The sequence below is a fragment of the Lepus europaeus genome, chromosome X (assembly GCF_033115175.1).
Source record: "Lepus europaeus isolate LE1 chromosome X, mLepTim1.pri, whole genome shotgun sequence".
NCBI classification, from domain to species: domain Eukaryota; kingdom Metazoa; phylum Chordata; class Mammalia; order Lagomorpha; family Leporidae; genus Lepus; species Lepus europaeus.
The window spans coordinates 117,654,569-117,672,341 of NC_084850.1; the positions used below are offsets into that span (position 1 = coordinate 117,654,569).

The 17,773-nt window shown below is 41.1% G+C and overlaps 1 protein-coding gene across 5 annotated transcripts in view; it reads left to right on the top strand.

Annotated features, from left to right (window-relative positions):
• TAB3 (TGF-beta activated kinase 1 (MAP3K7) binding protein 3) overlaps window positions 1-17,773 on the top strand; it is a 77,220-nt gene that overhangs the window by 26,796 nt on the left and 32,651 nt on the right. For 4 of the 5 annotated variants that reach the window (XM_062184577.1, XM_062184579.1, XM_062184580.1 and 1 more), the window contains 2 exons: window positions 424-508; window positions 754-874. The gene's annotated coding sequence lies outside the window, so the exon portion shown is untranslated. The remainder of the gene's footprint in view (window positions 1-423; window positions 509-753; window positions 875-17,773) is intronic. The other variant, XM_062184578.1, reaches the window with a different exon arrangement.

Here is a 17,773-nt window from a genome sequence, read left to right on the forward strand (position 1 = left end):
AAATGGGTTATATAATAGTCAGCATTTTAAAAGAAGTTATGTACTGTTTCAGGTAAGCAATTAAAAATTACATGCATGTGTCATAAACCTGGACTTAATCCTTTCTTCTTTAAATAGAATGAGGAGCCTAGGATGGCAAGTTACAATTAGATACACTACAAAAGCCTTAAGAAAATAAACAGCAGACCATCTTTTTGTCCTTTTGAACTGCTGTTCTCAGTGATGTAGAATTTAATTACTGTAGAAGATATTTTTGACTTAAAGGAAGACTCAGCTAATGAAAATACTTGAGAAACAGCCACCTGCCCTCAAAGTGTGGTCTAGCATCCTGTCTGGTCTTAAGGCACTGAAGTCTCTTAGTTTTTGTCATTTTCCAAGAACTGGGAAATTAGTGAAAGGATAATCATCTTTTCATTCTCTTAGATTTCTAGACTACTGAAAAGAAGGTGCTTTCAGAGCTGGAGATGTGACTAAAACTCCTGTACCAGAGCTTGTAAACCATCTCGAGGTATTTGTTTTCTAATTTTAAGTAGCCATTATTTTTTTAGAATAATTTTGGTTTTACAGAAAAATTGAAACATTGATATAGTCCCCATATACCTTGCACCCAGTTTTACCTATTAACAGCTTATATTAGTATGATATGTTTATTGAAACTGATGAACAAGTATTGAAACTTCGAATAAAGTGTGGACTCCAGTTAACAGATTTCCTTAGTTTTTACCTAATGTGTTTTTTTTTTTTCTGTTTCAGGATTCCATTCAGGAAACCATTTTGCATTTGTTTGTTATGTCTTTTTAGGCTCTTCTTGGCTGTGACATTTTCTCAGATTTGCCGTGTTTTTGAGTTTGACATTTTGAGGAGTACTGACCAGGTATTTTGTTGACTATCCCTTTTCGGGTATTTATCAGATTTTTTTTTTTTCATCCTTAGGCTGGGGTAATGGATTTTGGGGAGGAAGACCACAAAGATAAAGTGTGTCATTCTCAGGTTTTCATCAGATCATGTCAAGACTACATGCTGTCAATTTTGCTTACAGTTGTTGATGTTGACTTTGGTCACCTAGCTGAGAGGGTATCTGGTTTCTCCACTGTGAAGTTAATCTCTTTTTAACATACCTTTCTGTATTGCATTCTTTGGAAAGAAGTCACTAGATGCAGTCCACATTTAACAAGGGGGAAATTAAGCTCTGTCTCCTTGAGGGTGCATTGTCTATATAAGTTATTTGGAATTCTTCTGTATAGGAGATTTGTTTTCCCCCTGCATTTATTTATATATTTATTTATATCAGTATGAGGTCATGAATATTTATTTTACATATTGGGCTATAATCCATCCAGTACTACTTAGATTATGTTGTTCCAGTTTTTCCAGCTTTGGCCATTGGGAGCTCTTGCAGTTGGCTCCTGTGTCATTTCTACATGCCTCCATTGACAGGGGCTGTTTTGCTTTAGTACTTTCTTACTTTCTCCATGGAGCCTGGGTTCCTTTTATTAGAGAATGCTGTTAGAGATCATGATGTGAATGCTAGGTGTGCTCATTGCTGCTAGAATGTTGCTGCTTCAAGCACTTCTCAGCTGAAATTCTGTGTATGTGCTATTCCTATGTATGTATATATCTAAATATTTCTATTTATGGGGACAGCTTACAGATACTCAGTGGGGTGGTGGGGATGTTAAGTTTAAATCTGAACATGATTTGTTTTGAGGGGCTATATTTAACTTGAAAATATTTTAATGATTATTTTAATATAAATATTACTTTGATCTCATATTCTTAAGAATATAAGAGAATATTAGATGCAGTGATTATGTGACTGTTTCAAAATGGTGTCCATTGTAATGAAGATCCTGTAGGATGAATGTTTAGAAATTATTTGGAAGGCTCATTTAGGGAAAATAATAGCTATCATATTCCTATTTCTCCCTTGTTATTTAGTAGCACCTTTACATATATGCATGAAAAATCCTAAAATTGGAGTACTTATGTTTGCCAAAAGGGTCATTCGTTATGGTCTAATACCAGTCACTTCTTGCTGCTATTTAATTTGAAGGATTCACAATATAGAACAAAAGCTCTTCAAGTTTAGAATCAAGTTCTGGGGATGAGCATTGTGGCGCAGCAGGTTAAGCTACTTCCTTCAATGCTGGCATCCTATGTGGGTGCCGGTTCAAGTCCCAGCTGCTCCACTTCTTATCCAGCTCGCTGCTAATGCGCCTGGGAAAAGCAGCAGAAGATGCTCTAGAAGATGCATCTAGAAGATGCCCATATCATCCCCTTGGGAGACCTGGATAAGCTCCTGGATCTGACTTGGACCAGCCCCAGCCATTCTGGCCATTTGGGGAGTGAACCAGCAGATAGGAGATCTCTCTGTCTCTCTCTTTCTAACTCTGCCTTTCAAATAAATGAATACAATAAATCTTTTTGTTTGTTTTTTTAGAAAAAGCAAGGTTTGCATTGAACTGTCTTAAGAGTTATAACATCATCAGACTCTTATCAGATAGCTAGTAGTCCAGGAGAATGATGATTTAGGGGCACAGACTTCAAGTTTGTTGATTAGCTTTGCTAATTGTTCGCTGGGTGATTGGTGGCAAATTATTTACCCTCTTTGAGTTTCCAGTTTCCTCATTTTTTAAATGTGGGTGATATTACCTCTCTTGTAGGATTATTTGGGGGACTAAATGAGCACTTAGTACATATATAGGTATGGCTAAGTAAATATGACTTAAAATAAAAACTTCCAAACCAGTAGGACAACTGATGTATGTTCCAAGGCTCTATACCGATATACAGATACATGCTTATTTTTGTTTAACCATTATTCCTGGAACAGACCAATCAGAAAAGTGAGTGATTCTTTCAGTTTTTAATCCTAAAAGTTCTCTTAAGACAAAATAACTTTTCTTCAAACCTGGGAAATATCTCACCAATCTTAACATACCAGCAGTGTTTGTTACCCTGTGATATTAGTCCCTCCCTAGCAGCCCCTTTGGGGTGTTGCTGGGATTTGATGAGAGGGGTCAGAATGCTAAACACTTTTTCTTGCCTGAAATAGTCTTTTTTTAGGCCGGCGCCGTAGCTCACTAGGCTAATCCTCCGCCTTGCAGCGCCGGCACACCGGGTTCTAGTCCCGGTTGGGGCACCGGATTCTGTCCCGGTTGCTCCTCTTCCAGGCCAGCTCTGTGCTGTGGCCTGGGAGTGCAGTGGAGGATGGCCCAAGTGCTTGGGCCCTGCACCCGCATGGGAGACCAGGAGAAGCACCTGGCTCCTGCCATCGGATCAGCGCGGTGCGCCGGCCATTGGAGGGTGAACCAGCGGCAAGGGAGGACCTTTCTCTCTGTCTCTCTCTCTCACTGTCCACTCCACCTGTCAAAAAAAATTAAAATAAAAAAATTTAAAAAAAGAAAGTCTTTTTTTTAAAAAAAAATTTATTTATTTGAAAGGCAGAGAGTTACAGAGAGGCAGAGAGAGAGAAGTCTTCTATCTGCTGGTTTATTCCCCAAGTGGATGCAACGGCTGCAGCTGGGCCAATCCGAAGCCATGAGCCTCTTCTGGGTCTCCCACGTGAGTGCAGGGGTCCAAGGACTTGGGCCATCTTACACTGCTTTCCCAGGCCATAGCACAGAGCTGGATCGGAAGTGGAGCAGCTGGGACTAGAAATGGCGCCCATATGGGATGCTGGCACCACACATGGGTGCTTTACCCCACTATACCACAGTGTCAGCCGCTGGGATAGTCTTTTATGACAAATGACTGTTCCTGAAGTTACTGCATCACTGGTCACACTACACTAGATTAATACTTACAATAGTACCTTTAAACCTCTGTGGAGCACATATTTCACGTGGTACAAACCCAGCATGTATGTAAATGAGTGAAGCAAGGCCAGATACCAGTGTATGGGATCCCCTAGGGAGTATAGGAACTAGGCAACTGCCTTTGTGGCCTTGCTAAAAGTGGAATGGTAGTTCAGTTTCAGCCAGTTGTTGCCTGTATCTTTTGGTTTCTCAGAGAAAGTACATACCTAAATTTTTCTGTAAATTCTTCCATTTTAAAATGTAGCTCATCTTTTTTTTTTTTTTTTAAATGACCCTGAGGCCAAACCAGGCAGATCTGTGGCCTGGATTTGGCCCAGAAACCATTGGTTTGCAAACTCCGATATATTTTAGGAAGTGAACTAAAACTCTGGTAGAAGTAAGATACTTTGAGCCATAATGGCTTCACCCTGTTTGCTGTGTTCACATGAGATGGTAGAAACAAAGCACTAGATGTTGACATCATTTTCTACAGTGTAGGAAATCGTGGCATCAGAGTAAGGCTCTGGGGGAACTTCCCCTCTGATTGAGAGGATGGATTCTGTCGGAAGAAATCTAGGCAACTACTTTTCCAGAACAGAACCCACTGCACTTTCTGGTGCCAGCCCTCCTGTATTAGGGAGGCAGGTGCTCCACTGATGGGAGCCTTAGTGTTGCTAAGCCTAACATTTAGGTCCTCCAGTCTCTGTCTTGCCTTCAAAATTAGGAGTCCGCACAAAGCTGACTGGCAGTAAAGACTTAATCCTGCAGAATCTCCTGAGCTGTGTGATGATTGTAGGGTTTATATGTCTAGCATTACTTCTTCTTTGATTTGGGTTGCCAGCTCTATAATCACAACTGTGGCCAACCAAGTGTGAGAGTGTTTTGAGAGTGTCCCAGTAGTTTGTTGATGTCAGCCTAGCCCGTATGGCTCAGATGCTGCTTGAGTCCTCTGTCTGGTTTAAAAGTGTGAAACCATCATTCATTACTTTTAACATTTCATTAAAAATCAGCAACATATTATAATGATGTTTAAAAAAACAAAACTAGTGTGTATTTTGAATAGTAGTTCTTGCATACATTGATATAGATCAGAGGTGGGGAAGTTGTTTTTCTGCCAAAAGCCATTTGAATACTTATAACATCATTCCAGGGCCATACATAATTACCGAGTTAAAAATTGTCCTGATATAGATTTATTGAATTTCAGATCGCACCCATGGTTGCCTTGGCAGGGACAGACCAAACGATTCTGCCAGCCTTATATGGCCCACAGGCCCGACATTTCCCACCCCTGATATAGGTAGACAGAGATACATTGTATACTTTTATACACATCATAGCTATAATATGATAAGACTATAAGGCAGTGTTTTATTTTAGTTGTTTTCTATGAGATTAAATTTTTAAAAATTTAGTATAGTGATTTATTGTGAAACTTAAGTGTTTTTAAGTGTGACTGACTGAAATATTTTCTATTGTTGCCTTATCCTTCCAGTGAGCAAAGGGAAATTAACTTTTATTTATCAAATTATATATATATATATATAATTATATATACAATATATGAACTCCTGTCTGTTGGTTTACTCCCCAAATGCGTGCAGGGACTGGGAACACAACCCAGCTCTCCGATGTGGATGGTAGGAACCTAATTCTTTGACTATCACTATTCCCTCCTGGAGTCTACAGTGGCAGAAAGCTGGAGTCAGGAACTGAAGCCAGGAGTCAAACCCAAGCACTTTGTGTTGTGACATGGGCATCTTAATCATTAGGCTAAATGCCTGCTCCTAGGAGGTTGCTTTACTATTTTATATTATCATCAACAAGTTACTAAGTTTATTCGAGATTGTTATATATTACTGTGAAATACTAAATGATACTCCATGTCAGTTAGTGTTTAGTACTCTCTCTAGGGCAGAATGCTAGCCACTATTAAGATTGTATGCGTTATTTCTTGACAGTATATTTTTATCAGTTTAAATTCCTATTGTAGAAATTCTGTCTATCATTAATCATCTTTTCACATGATAGACATCTTGGTGAGTGTGTAAGTTACAGGCTTTGATGATTTTTTTTTGACAGGCAGTGTTAGACGGTGAGAGAGAGACAAAGAGAAAGGTCTTCCATCTGTTGGTTCACACCCCAAATGGCTGCTACAGCCAGCGCGCTGTGCCGATCTGAAGCCAGGAGCCATGTGCTTCTTCCTGGTGTCCCACGCAGGTGCAGGGCCCGAGCACTTGGGCCATCCTCCACTGCCTTCCCGGACCACAGCAGAGAGCTGGACTGGACAAGGAGCAACCGGGACAGAACTGGTGCCCCAACTGGGACTAGAACCCGGGGTGCTGGCACCGCAGGTGGAGGATTAGCCTAGTGAGCTGTGGCGCCGGCCAGGCTTTGATTTTCAATATGCTTTATTTCTTCAGAGGTGACTATTTGGGGTTGGTGTTGTGACATAGCAGATTAAGCCTCCGTCTGCCATGCTGGCATCCCATATGGGTGCGAGTTCGAGTCCTGGCTGCTCCACTTCCAGTCCAGCTTCTTGCTACTGCCCCTGGGAAAGCATGGAAGATGGCCAAAGTACCTGGGACTCCTGCACCCACCTGGGAGACCCGGATAAAGCTCTTGGCTTTGGCCTGGACTGGCCTTGACCATTGTGATCATATGGGGAGTGAACCAGTGGATGCAAGATCTCTCTGTTTCTCTGTGTCTCTCTCTACCTCTGCTTTTCAGGTAAATATATCTATTTTTTCAAAAAAAGAAAATATTTGTAACCATTAAAGAAAAAGACAACTTCTTCCTCTTAGCTCTGCTTCCTGTATGTCCAAAACAGCTAACTTACTTGTACAAGAATTATTTTTCCTTCTGAGCCCCTATCTCCCCACATACATGTGGTAACTCCTTATTTGGATGATAAACCAATGCGGGTTTGCTGTCTTTTTTTTCTCTAGCTAATGAAAGAAAGGTGCTTGTCATCGAGAATTTCTGAGAATGTTCTCTGATACATATGTACCAGTGACAAACAGTGAAAGAACAGACTTTGGAGAAGGCAGCTTGGGTTTGAGTCAGGATTCTGCCGTAGAAGTCATTTACTCAGTTTGCTTTCTTATTTGTGAAATGGAGATCACCATAGCTACTTTTGAGGGCATTGATGTTCAGTTCGTAGTCGCTAATAATGCTGATAAAATTAATAGTAACTGTGACCTTGGTAGCTTGAAGGTCCTATGGGCCACCAAAGCTAGCAGAGAGCTGGCAGTTTTCAAGGGCTCAGAAATATAGGTAGCCCGTGTTCTTGTCACCTGAAACCTGTCTATTCTCGTTGACTCTAGTCACCTTTTCTTCTTTCTCATAAAAAGACAGTTGTATTGCCCTTGTATTTTAAAGACTTATAATTAAGGTTGAGGAATGAATAAAACCCTTTTTTAGAGCCACTAGGAAAGCATGTATTATTAAGCCTTTGGGTGCTTCAGAAGTTCTTTTGAAGATTTAAGTGTCCATGAAGTGTTTGAATATGGTTAGTCCTCAGTTATTGAGGGAATCCCTTCCTGGTAAGAAAGCTGTTAGCATTTCTCTAAATATAAGCAGGTTTGATTAGTTGAAGTCATTCTTACCATTAAAACCAATTAATTCTTTTTTTTTTCATTTCACGTAACAAATTATCTATTGAACACCTAGTCTATGCTAGGCCCTGTGCTTAGATAATTGTGTACTTTCAAAGGAGACATTGAATTAAGGAATCTAAAGAGTTATAGGTCTTAGCCTGTTATTTCAAAGAAGTTTCTAAAGCCTCAGAGCTGTACTGTCCATTAAACTAGCCACTAACTACTGAGCACTGGAAATGAGGCTGATCTAAAGTGAGAAGTGTGTAAGTGTAAAAACCACACTGAATTTCAAGGACTTTGAAAAATATCATGTAAAATATGAAAGTAATTCAGAAATCTTGTGGAAAAATTGAATTGAAAGCTAAGTGGCCCAGGGGAGCCCAAGATGGATGTATAGCAACAGGAAGATCTGAGTCACACAGAGCAAAATGGATAGTTAAAAAGGAGAGAGGATACAAGCCAGAGATGGAGCCATGGGAAATTCACCCAGGGAATCCCAGGAGTCCAACAGAGACTGAGCAAGTCCACACTGACGGAGCAAATAAGAAAAGGAAGAGGCAGGGGCGTGCAACAGGGAGGCTGGTGCCATCCCCCAGTGGACCAGGTTAGACAGGAAATCGGGAATGCAGGGAGCTGCAGATAGCAGTGGGAGCGGGAGCTTGGCGAACTGCGTTTAGAAGTTCCGTGGTGGAAGAAAGAAAACATAATAGGGTAATAAATGGAAAGGTTGGGCATGCCCCTGTCCATCTACCTCTTCCCTCTCCCCTCAACTGGACCTGTAGCCGGCTGAGAGAAGCCACATTGTTTGTTAACATTTTCGAATGTAAGCAGGAGGATACCACATTTGCCTCACAAGCACACACCCATTAATTGTGGGGGCCACCTCACAACAGCTCCACCTGGGAACGAGGATCACAACATTTCAGAATAATTTCCTCCCCACCACGAAAGCTGTACAACAAGAAGTCCTGAATATTGAAAACTTGAGCTCACCAGTGTGAAGTGAGCCGGGCCACAGTAGGCAGAGCTTAGTGCACCAGAGCTTGTGCTTGACCCCATCACAATTGAGAAGTGAGCTGGACTCCAGGACGCGGGGCTGCGTGCTTCCACTTGCAACGCACAGACACATAGATGCTCATAGCAGGGGGAAATCTCAACACAAGCACAATGACACAAATTAAAGAGAAAACCAACAAAAAAAAATACAAAAATGCTGAAAAACAAAGTAAAAACCCTAAATAAAACTAAGGAAGACAATATGAGCCCCCCAAAGGAACACTACAACTCTTCAATAATAAAAGGTGAAGAAGAAGAGATCGAGAATATGCCAGAAACGGAATTCAGAGCATTAATCATCAGATTACTTAGAAGCAATCAGAAGCAAATCCACGATTAAGTGAAAAGCACTCCCAAGAAATTGAGATATTAAAGAGAAGTCAGAATGAAATACTATAAATGAAGAATTCCATAGATCAAATAAAAAATGCAGTGGAAAGCCTTAACAACAGAATAGGTGAGATAGAAGAAAGGATATCAGAACTAGAAGACAAGCTTCAGGAAATATTACAGGCAGACCAAATAAAAGAAGAAATTAGAAAATTAAAAAACACAGTTGGAGATCTACAAGATTCAATCAAATGACCCAACATATGGATCCTAGGAATTCCGGAAGGCGTGAAGAACTTATTAATGAAATAATTCCTCACTCTCGAGAAAGAGACATCCAAGTTCAGGAAGTACACAGAATTCCCAAAAGACACAACCAGAAAAGATCTTCACCACGACACATTGTAGTAAAACTCTCCACAGTAAAACATAACGAAAATATCTTAAAATGTGCACTTGAGAAATGCCAAATCACATTCAGAAGAAATCCAGTTAGACTCACTGCAGAATGGAGAGATATATTCCAAGTCCTAGGAGAAAAAAAATACCAATCCAGAATACTGTACCCTGTAAAGCTCTCATTTATGAGTGAAGGAGAAATATGGATCTTCCACAACAAATAGTCTTCCATCCACTGGTTCACTCCTCAGATGGCTACAATGGCTAGGGCTGGGCCAGACTGAAGCCAGGAACTTGGAGCTTCATTTGTGTCTCCCACACGGGTGCAGGGGCCCAAGTACTTGGGCCATTCTCTGCTGCTTTCCCAGGCACAGTAGCAGGGAACTGGATCCGAAGTGGAGCAGCCAGGCCTCAAACTGATGCCCATACAGGATGCTGGCACTGTAGGGAGTGGCTTAACTTTAAGCACTGGCCCCTAATTTAAATTTTTAATGGACTAAAAATTGGCTATATTCATGGGGTACTATGTGATGTTTCTTTTTTTAAAGATTTATTTATTTACTTGAAAGGCAGAGTTACACAGAGAGAGGAGAGGCAGAGAGAGAGAGAGAGAGAGGGGTCTTCAATCTGCTGGTTCACTCCCCAGTTGGCAAGCGACAGTCAGAGCTGGGCAGATATGAAGCCAGGAACTTCTTCGGGGTCCTCCACATGGGTGCAGGGGCCCAAGGACTTGGGCCATCTGCTGCTTTCCCAGGCCATAGCAGAGAGCTGGATCGGAAGTAGAGCAGCTGGGACTTGAACCGGCACCCATATGTGATGCTGGCACTGCAGGTGGTGGCTTTTCCCATTATGCCAGAGCTCCTGCCCTGTGATGTTTCTATACATGTGTGTGTGTGTGTGTGTGTATATATATATATATATATATATATAATTAATTTTACTTTTTTCTTTTTTAATGTTATTTATTTGAAAGGCAGAATGATGGGGCCCGGGGGAATGAACATGAAAGTGGTTCACTTGGGCCTCTGCTGCCTCCTCTTCTGATGCAGGTCTCTGCTTATGGCCAAGGACAGCAGTGGAAGATGGCCCAAGTGCTTGTGCCCCTGCACTCACGTGGGGAGCCTAGAGAAGGCTCCTGGCTCCTAGTTTTGGATCAGGTCAGCACTGGCTGTTTCGGCCATTTGGGGAGTGATCCATTGGATGGAAGACCTTTCTGTCTCTCCCTCTCACTGTCTGTAATTACCTCGCAGATAAATAAATAAAATCTTTTAAAAAAAAAAAAAGTGGTTAACTTTCTCCATGCAAACAACAGCCGGAGCTGGGCCAGGCTAAAACCAGAAGCCAGGAACTCTGTCAAGGTCTCCTGTATTGATGGTAGGGACTCAGGTACTTGAACCGTCACCTGCTGCCTCACAAGATGTGAAGCAGAAAACTGAATCAGAAGCAGGATAGCTGGGACTCTTAGATATTCTGGTATGGAATGCAGGAAACCCAGGTAGGAGCTTAACCCTCTGTGCCAGGATACTGGCTCCTTGGTTTTTTTGTTTGTTTTTTAAACATCAGCAGAATGTTTAAAATTATACATATGTATACATATGTCTGGAACTGTATTTTTATTGAACAGTGTTGCCTCTAAGCTTCAGTGAGTAACTTGGCAAGGTTACTCATCTAGCTAGAATTCCTTTGGCCTGTACAAATTATAGATTGTGTTACTGTAAAAGTGGTAGGTAATTGCTTTGATAAAAAAGATAGGTAATTGAAATCCTCAGAAAAAAAGTTGGGCCGGCGCCGTGGCTTAACAGGCTAATCCTCCACCTTGCGGCGCCGGCACACCGGGTTCTAGTCCCGGTCGGGACGCCGGATTCTATCCCGGTTGCCCCTCTTCCAGGCCAGCTCTCTGCTATGGTCCGGGAACGCAGTGGAGGATGACCCAAGTGCTTGGGCCCTGCACCCGCATGGGAGACCAGGAGAAGCACCTGGCTCCTGGCTTCGGATCAGCGCGATGCGCCGGCCGCAGTGGCCATTGGAGAGTGAACCAACGGCAAAACGGAAGACCTTTCTCTCTGTCTCTCTCTCTCTCACTATCCACTCTGCCTGTCAAAAATAAATAAATAAATAAAAATATAAAAATTTAAAAAAAAGAAAAAAAGTTAAATTAACACTTAGAGCTTTGAAATAATTTGCATTTTAAATTCAATCCTAGATTGTTAATCTTGTAGAATCTCTTAGCATTTCAGATTTGGGATCTTTTGAAAGATGCAAACTAGAAAAATGTACCTGAAGTAGCTTTAAGCTATTCTTTTTCCCTAAGCATCCACAAATTGCCCAATATAGGTAATCTTTGCTCCTCCAATATATGGGGGGATGGGAGAGGTATAGGGACAATATTCTTCTAAAATGTTCATTTATGTATTTTTCTTTGACTAGGAAGAATAATGCTTGCCTTAAATCTATTTGTATTAGATAAATTTGTTCAGTATAGTAAAATTGATTAATCGTTGATCAGATACTTGAGCAGACTGCTTTGGGCTCTGGAAATACAGTGGTTAATGAGGCACGGACCTTAAATAGAATTATAGGCTTTTGTTTGGTTAGCTGAGTATTTTTCCCCTTTGTTTTTCCTTTTTAAAAATGTATTTATTTGAAAGACAGAAACCGGAAAGACATCTTTGATCTGCTGATTAATTTTTCAAATGCCCCCAACAGCTGGGATGGGCTAGACCAAAGCCAGGAGCTCAATCTGGGTCTCCCATGGGAGTGACAGGGACCCAGGTATTTGAGCCCTGACCTGGTGTATCCCAGGGCATTCTCAGGAAGCTGGAACTGGGAGCAGAGCTGAGACATGAACCCACACACCGTAATATGAGATGCAGGAGGCCTAAGTGGTATCATTACTGCTGCATTAAATGCCTGCTCCTGTTTTTACTTTCTATTTAAGAATAATTTGAAACTTAACAGCGATTGCTAGAATAGAGCACAAAGAACTATATCCTTTACCCAGATTTACCTGTTGATAATAGTTCTCTGTTTGCTTTATAGTTTGTTCCCTTTGTATGTTCGTGTGTATGTGTGCATGTGCATGTAAGTTTGTAAATACACACTCATACACAGTATTTTTTTCTTTACCTTTTTGAGAGTTAGTTGCATGCCTGTTACCCTTAAATGCTTCATTATCTTAATTCCTAAAAATAGGAAAATTCCTATAAATAACTACAGCACAGTTATCAATTTAGTAAACTTAGTAAAAACAGTGAAGTTAACCTAGATAGAATACTTCTGTCATCTGCATTTCAGTTTTGTCAGTTGATCTACCAATTTCTTTTCTTTTTTTTTTTTTTTTGGACAGGCAGAGTGGACAGTGAGAGAGAGAGAGAAAGGTCTTCCTTTTGCCATTGGTTCACCCTCCAATGGCCGCCGCGGCTGGCGCGCTGCGCTGATCCGAAGCCAGGAGCCAGGTGCTTCTCCTGGTCTCCCATGGGGTGCAGGGCCCAAGGACCTGGGCCATCCTCCACTGCGTTCCCGGGCCATAGCAGAGAGCTGGCCTGGAAGAGGGGCAACCGGGACAGAATCCGGCGCCCTGACTGGGACTAGAACCCGGTGTGCCGGCACCACAGGTGGAAGATTAGCCTATTGAGCTGTGGCGCCGGCCAATAGTAGATAACTTTTAAAGATTTATTTTATTTATTTCAAAGGCAGTTCCAGCAATTCCCATACATTTTACCAGTTATATTCCACTTGTAAGGCAGAACTAACTCTCTCTCTTATTTATGTGTGTACAAGGATCTTCAAATATTCCATGAAAAATGTGTACTCTGGAAAAGCCATGCATGAATTTATAATTTTTTTGTTTCAAAATAAACTAATTTCACTTTCTGTGACCTTTTTGAAGTGCTCTTGTGTGGATTCCTGGATTTCTCTTCTACAGTCTTTTTTTTTTTCCAAGAAAGCTTTTATTTATTAAATAGAAATTTCATAGGTAAAGCTTTAGGAATATAGCAGTTCTCCCCATACCTGCCCTCCCACCCCCACTCCTGTCCCACCTCCTTCTCCCTCTCCCATCCCCTTCTTTATTAAGATTCATTTTTAATTATCTTTATATGCAGAAGACCAACTCTGTATTAAGTAAAGATTTCAACAGTTTGCACCCACAGACACACAAATTATAAAGTACTGTTTGAAGACAAGTTTTACCGTTAATTCTCATAGTACCAACTCATTAAGGACAAAGGTCCTACTTGGGGAGTAAGTGCACAGTGACTCCTGTTGTTTATTTAACAATTGACACTCTTATTTATTTATGACGTTAGTGATCACCCGAGACTCTTTTCATGAGCTGCCAATGCTATGTAATCCTTTTGAGTCCTCAAATTCTGTCAGTTTTTAGACAGGACAATAAGCAAAATGGAAGTTCTCACCTCCCTTCAGAGAAAAGTACCTCCTTCTCTGACAGCCCCTTCTTTCCACTGGGATCTCACTCAACAGTGATCCTTCATGTAGATTATTTTTTGCCACAGTGTCTTGGCTTTTCATGCCTGAAATGCTCTCATGGGCTTTTCAGCCAGATCCAAATGCCTTAAGGGCTGATTCTGAGGTCAGAGTGTTGTTTAGGGCGTTTGTCATTCTATGAGTCTGCTGTGTGGCCTGCTTCCATGTGGGATCATTCTCTGCTTTTTACTTCTATCTATTGTTATTACCAGACAATTTATGTGATCCCTTTGACACTTATTTCTATATATATGATCAGTTACACACTTAAAATGATGGCTTTTCCCTTGGCAAGTTTTTAGCTTTACCCTTAGGGGTAAGTCGATGGGAACATGTGCTGAACTGTACATCTCTTCCCATTCTTATTCCCACTCTTATTTTTCACTGGGATCTATTTTCAATTGGATTTAAACACTTATGAATAATTCTGTGTTAAGTAAAGAGTTCAACCAATGGTATTAAGTAGAAAAAGAAAACAGTAAAAAAATAATAATAATAAGCTGTTTCCCAACAGTCAAGACAAGGGCTGATCAAGTCATTGCTTCTCAGTGTCAATTTCACTTCTGCAGGTTTCCTTTTAGGTGCTCAGTTGTCACAGATCAGGGAGAACATATGATACTGTCCCTTTGGGACTGGCTTATTTCACACAGCGTGATGTTTTCCAGATTCATCCATTTTTTGCAAATGACTGGATTTCTTTTTTTTTACTGCTGTGTAGTATTCCATAGAGTATGTATCCCATAATTTCTTTATCCAGTCTTCGTTGACGGGCTTTTAGATTGATTCCATGTCTGAGTTATTGTGAATTGAGCTGCAATAAACATGGAAGTGCAGATAGCTCTTTTATTTGCTGATTTCATTTCCCTTGGGTACATTCTGAGGAGTGGGATAGCTAGGTAGTATGATCAGACTATATTCGGATTTCTCAGTTATCTCCAAACTGTCTTCCATAGTGGCTTTACCAGTTTGCATTTCCACCAATAGTAGATTAGGGTACCCTGATCCCCCACATTTGTTGATTGTTGATTTTGTATGAAAGCCATCTAATGGGGGAGGGGTAAAACCTCATTGTGGTTTTGATTTGCATTTCCCTGACAGCTAGTGATGCTGATCATTTTTTCATGTGTTGGCCATTTGGATTTCCTCTTTTGAAAAATGTCTGTTTAGGTCCTTGGCCCATCTCTTAACTGGGTTGTTTTTTTTGTTTTGGAGTTTCTTGATCTCTTTGAAGATTCTGGTTATTAATCAGTTGCATAGATTGCAAATAACATTTCTCATTCTGTCTTAAAATTTATTACTGGCTATTGTTTTGGTGTTAGAATTTTCACAGATTTGTCCAGATGGAGCCTATGCAAGTTGACTCCCATGTCCTTCATATTCTCATTACTCCTTGACTACTTCCCCACCATTTGGCATAGCAGTACATTCAACATGAAGGTACAAATTTATGTCAGAGGTCTTCAGGTACAGAGGTGGTGTCTGTATAATATGCTTAGTGCTTCCATGAGGAAAAGCACAGCCTGCTATGGCAGCCTAGTGGCAGGTCTGCTATCCAGTGTAGAGAGAGGAAAGGCCTGGCAGCAGGACCTGGGGGAGAGGGATCATTGGAAGCCTCCTTAGAAGGGATACCACCATATTGACATGTACAGGATCAGTAAGACTCGAGGGAAGCAGGGAGGTGTGAGAGAAGATAGAAACTATCTCTGGTGGATGGGAGCTCATGGACTATGCTTTGAGAGGATACAAAATGGGATATCCATGCACAGGACACATGCGGTTCTATTTGGTTAGAATGCAGAGAGTGAAGAGGACATGATGAGATTTGCATCTTAAAAAACAAATGTTCTGTGGTGTAGAGGAAGGCAAAGACCAGAGGCAGGAAGACTAGCAAATAGCTACTAAAAAAGGTTGATGAGTGCAATACTCAGATGTGTCCTGAATAATAAAGCAATGCTTCCTAACTTACTACATGTTGTCACTTAAATTTTATATAACACTATTATTACATTTTTTAAAGATTTGTTTATTTATTTGAGAGGCAGAGTTAGAGAGGAGGAGAGTGAGGGAGGTCTTCCATCTGCTCATTCCCTCCCCAAATGGCTGCAATGGCTGGAGCTGTGCTGATCCAAAGCCAGGAGCTAGAAACTTCTTCTGGGTCTCCTACGTGGGTGCAGGGGCCCAAGCACTTGGACCATCTTCCACTGCTTTCCCAGGCCATTAGCAGAGAGGTGGATTGGAAGAGGAGCAGCCGGGACTCGAAACTGGCACCCATTTGGGATGCCGGTGCAGCAGGCAGAGGCTTAACCTACTATACAACAGCACTGAGCCCTACTGTTACATCTTACACGTGAAGCTTCTATGGTCTAAGAATTGGGTGTCTTTCCTGGAGGCTGATAAGTGGCAGAAATAGTGTGAAAAGCAAGGTTCACTTAATTTCACACACTGTTTAGCTGGTTGTGCAAAAATGAGAAGTCAAACCTAGTTTCTAGCTTAGTTACCTAAGTGAATACTGGTAACATTCATGTAGGGAAGAGAACATTTGGGGAAGGGGTGTGGTGAGAGGAGTTCCCTTTAGGACATACTTGATATCATTGGGCATATCCAGATGGTGCTGTGTAGAAGGTAGTTGCATTTTGCTTAAGGTGCCAATTTGGGAATCAGCAGTCTTTACATGATGAATTCTTATCAGTGGATGTGATCACTGGGCAAAAGGGGTAGAATGAGAAGGGGAGGCAGCTGAGGACAGAACACAGGGAAATGCCCACCTTAAAATGACAAGAGAAGTTAGAGGAATGCTCATCACAGGCTAGTGTGAGATACCAGAAGCTGAGAAGAGATAGTGCATTGCAAAAACAAGCAAGTGTTCAGTCGTGTCAGATGCTGCAGAAGCCAGGAGGCATGGGACAGCTATCCTCTGGATTTAGCAGCAGAGAGTATTTCAGTGGAACGAGGATACAAACCAGATCAAAGTAGACTAATGAGTGAATTGCAAGGAGCAGAATGGTTTAGGGAGGCCATCAAGTCTTTGTTCGTGATTCAAAGTCTGTGGAAAGGGGAATTATAAGACAAAAGTTTATTTTGGTGCAAAATTTTTTTTGAAATTATGCATATGAGGGGTCTTCAGAAAGTTCATGGAATATGCATATTATGAAAAACTGGATTTCAAAGTTTTTTGCATCAAAATACACTTTTTTTAAAAGATTTTTTTATTTGAAAGGCAGAGTGACAGGAAGAGACAGAGAAGGAGGGAGGGTAGGAGAGAGAGAGATAATCTCTCCCTGGTTCAGTCCACAAATGGCTACAACAGGCAGATCTGCTCCAGGCCAAAGCCAGGAGACAGGAACTCCATCCTGATCTCCCACATGGATGGCAAGAACCCAAGCACTTGGGCTGCCTTCTGCTGCTTTCCCAGGTGCATTAGCAGGGAGCTGGATAGGAAGCAGAGCAGCCAGAACTCAAACCAGTACCCTGATTTGGGATCCCAGCATCACAAGAGGCAGCTTAACCTACTGTTCGATGACAGTGGCACTAAAGGTACTTAATTCCATTTTCAACTGCTCTTATTACATTTGTGCAAATCAGAAGTCAGTCTGTTTTCTCACACATTTTTCCTCATGTTTTTTAGACATCTTCCATATCGATGTTTGGAAATCTTGAAAACAAATCTCAGTATCTCTTTTGATTTTTTTTTTACCTCTGATCAGGCAGAGTCTTAAACATAGGGGCTTTGTGGCAGACCCTAAGGTATATATAACTCCTTAACAGCCTTGATTTGGCAGGAGGGAGAGAAAACTGGATGCCTAGTAAAAGTTGACAGATTGCATACAAAAGGATATTTCTACTCAATGATTTGAGATAATATGGTTTTTATTTTTAATTAACTACTAAAATATAAGCCAGCAAAAGTAATTGATTATTTTCCTTAGACATTTTTTACATTTAAAATCTGTAGTTCTTTGTATTGCCACGTGTAAGAAACAAAATTTGGTGTAGGATGATTGTCCCTTAAGTGAGATTTAGATGTTGTATCTTATGATTTCTTTGCATCCTTTGAAGATGCATGTGTTCACGTCTCATTCTTTGAGATATTTGGCTTGGCCATTTTGT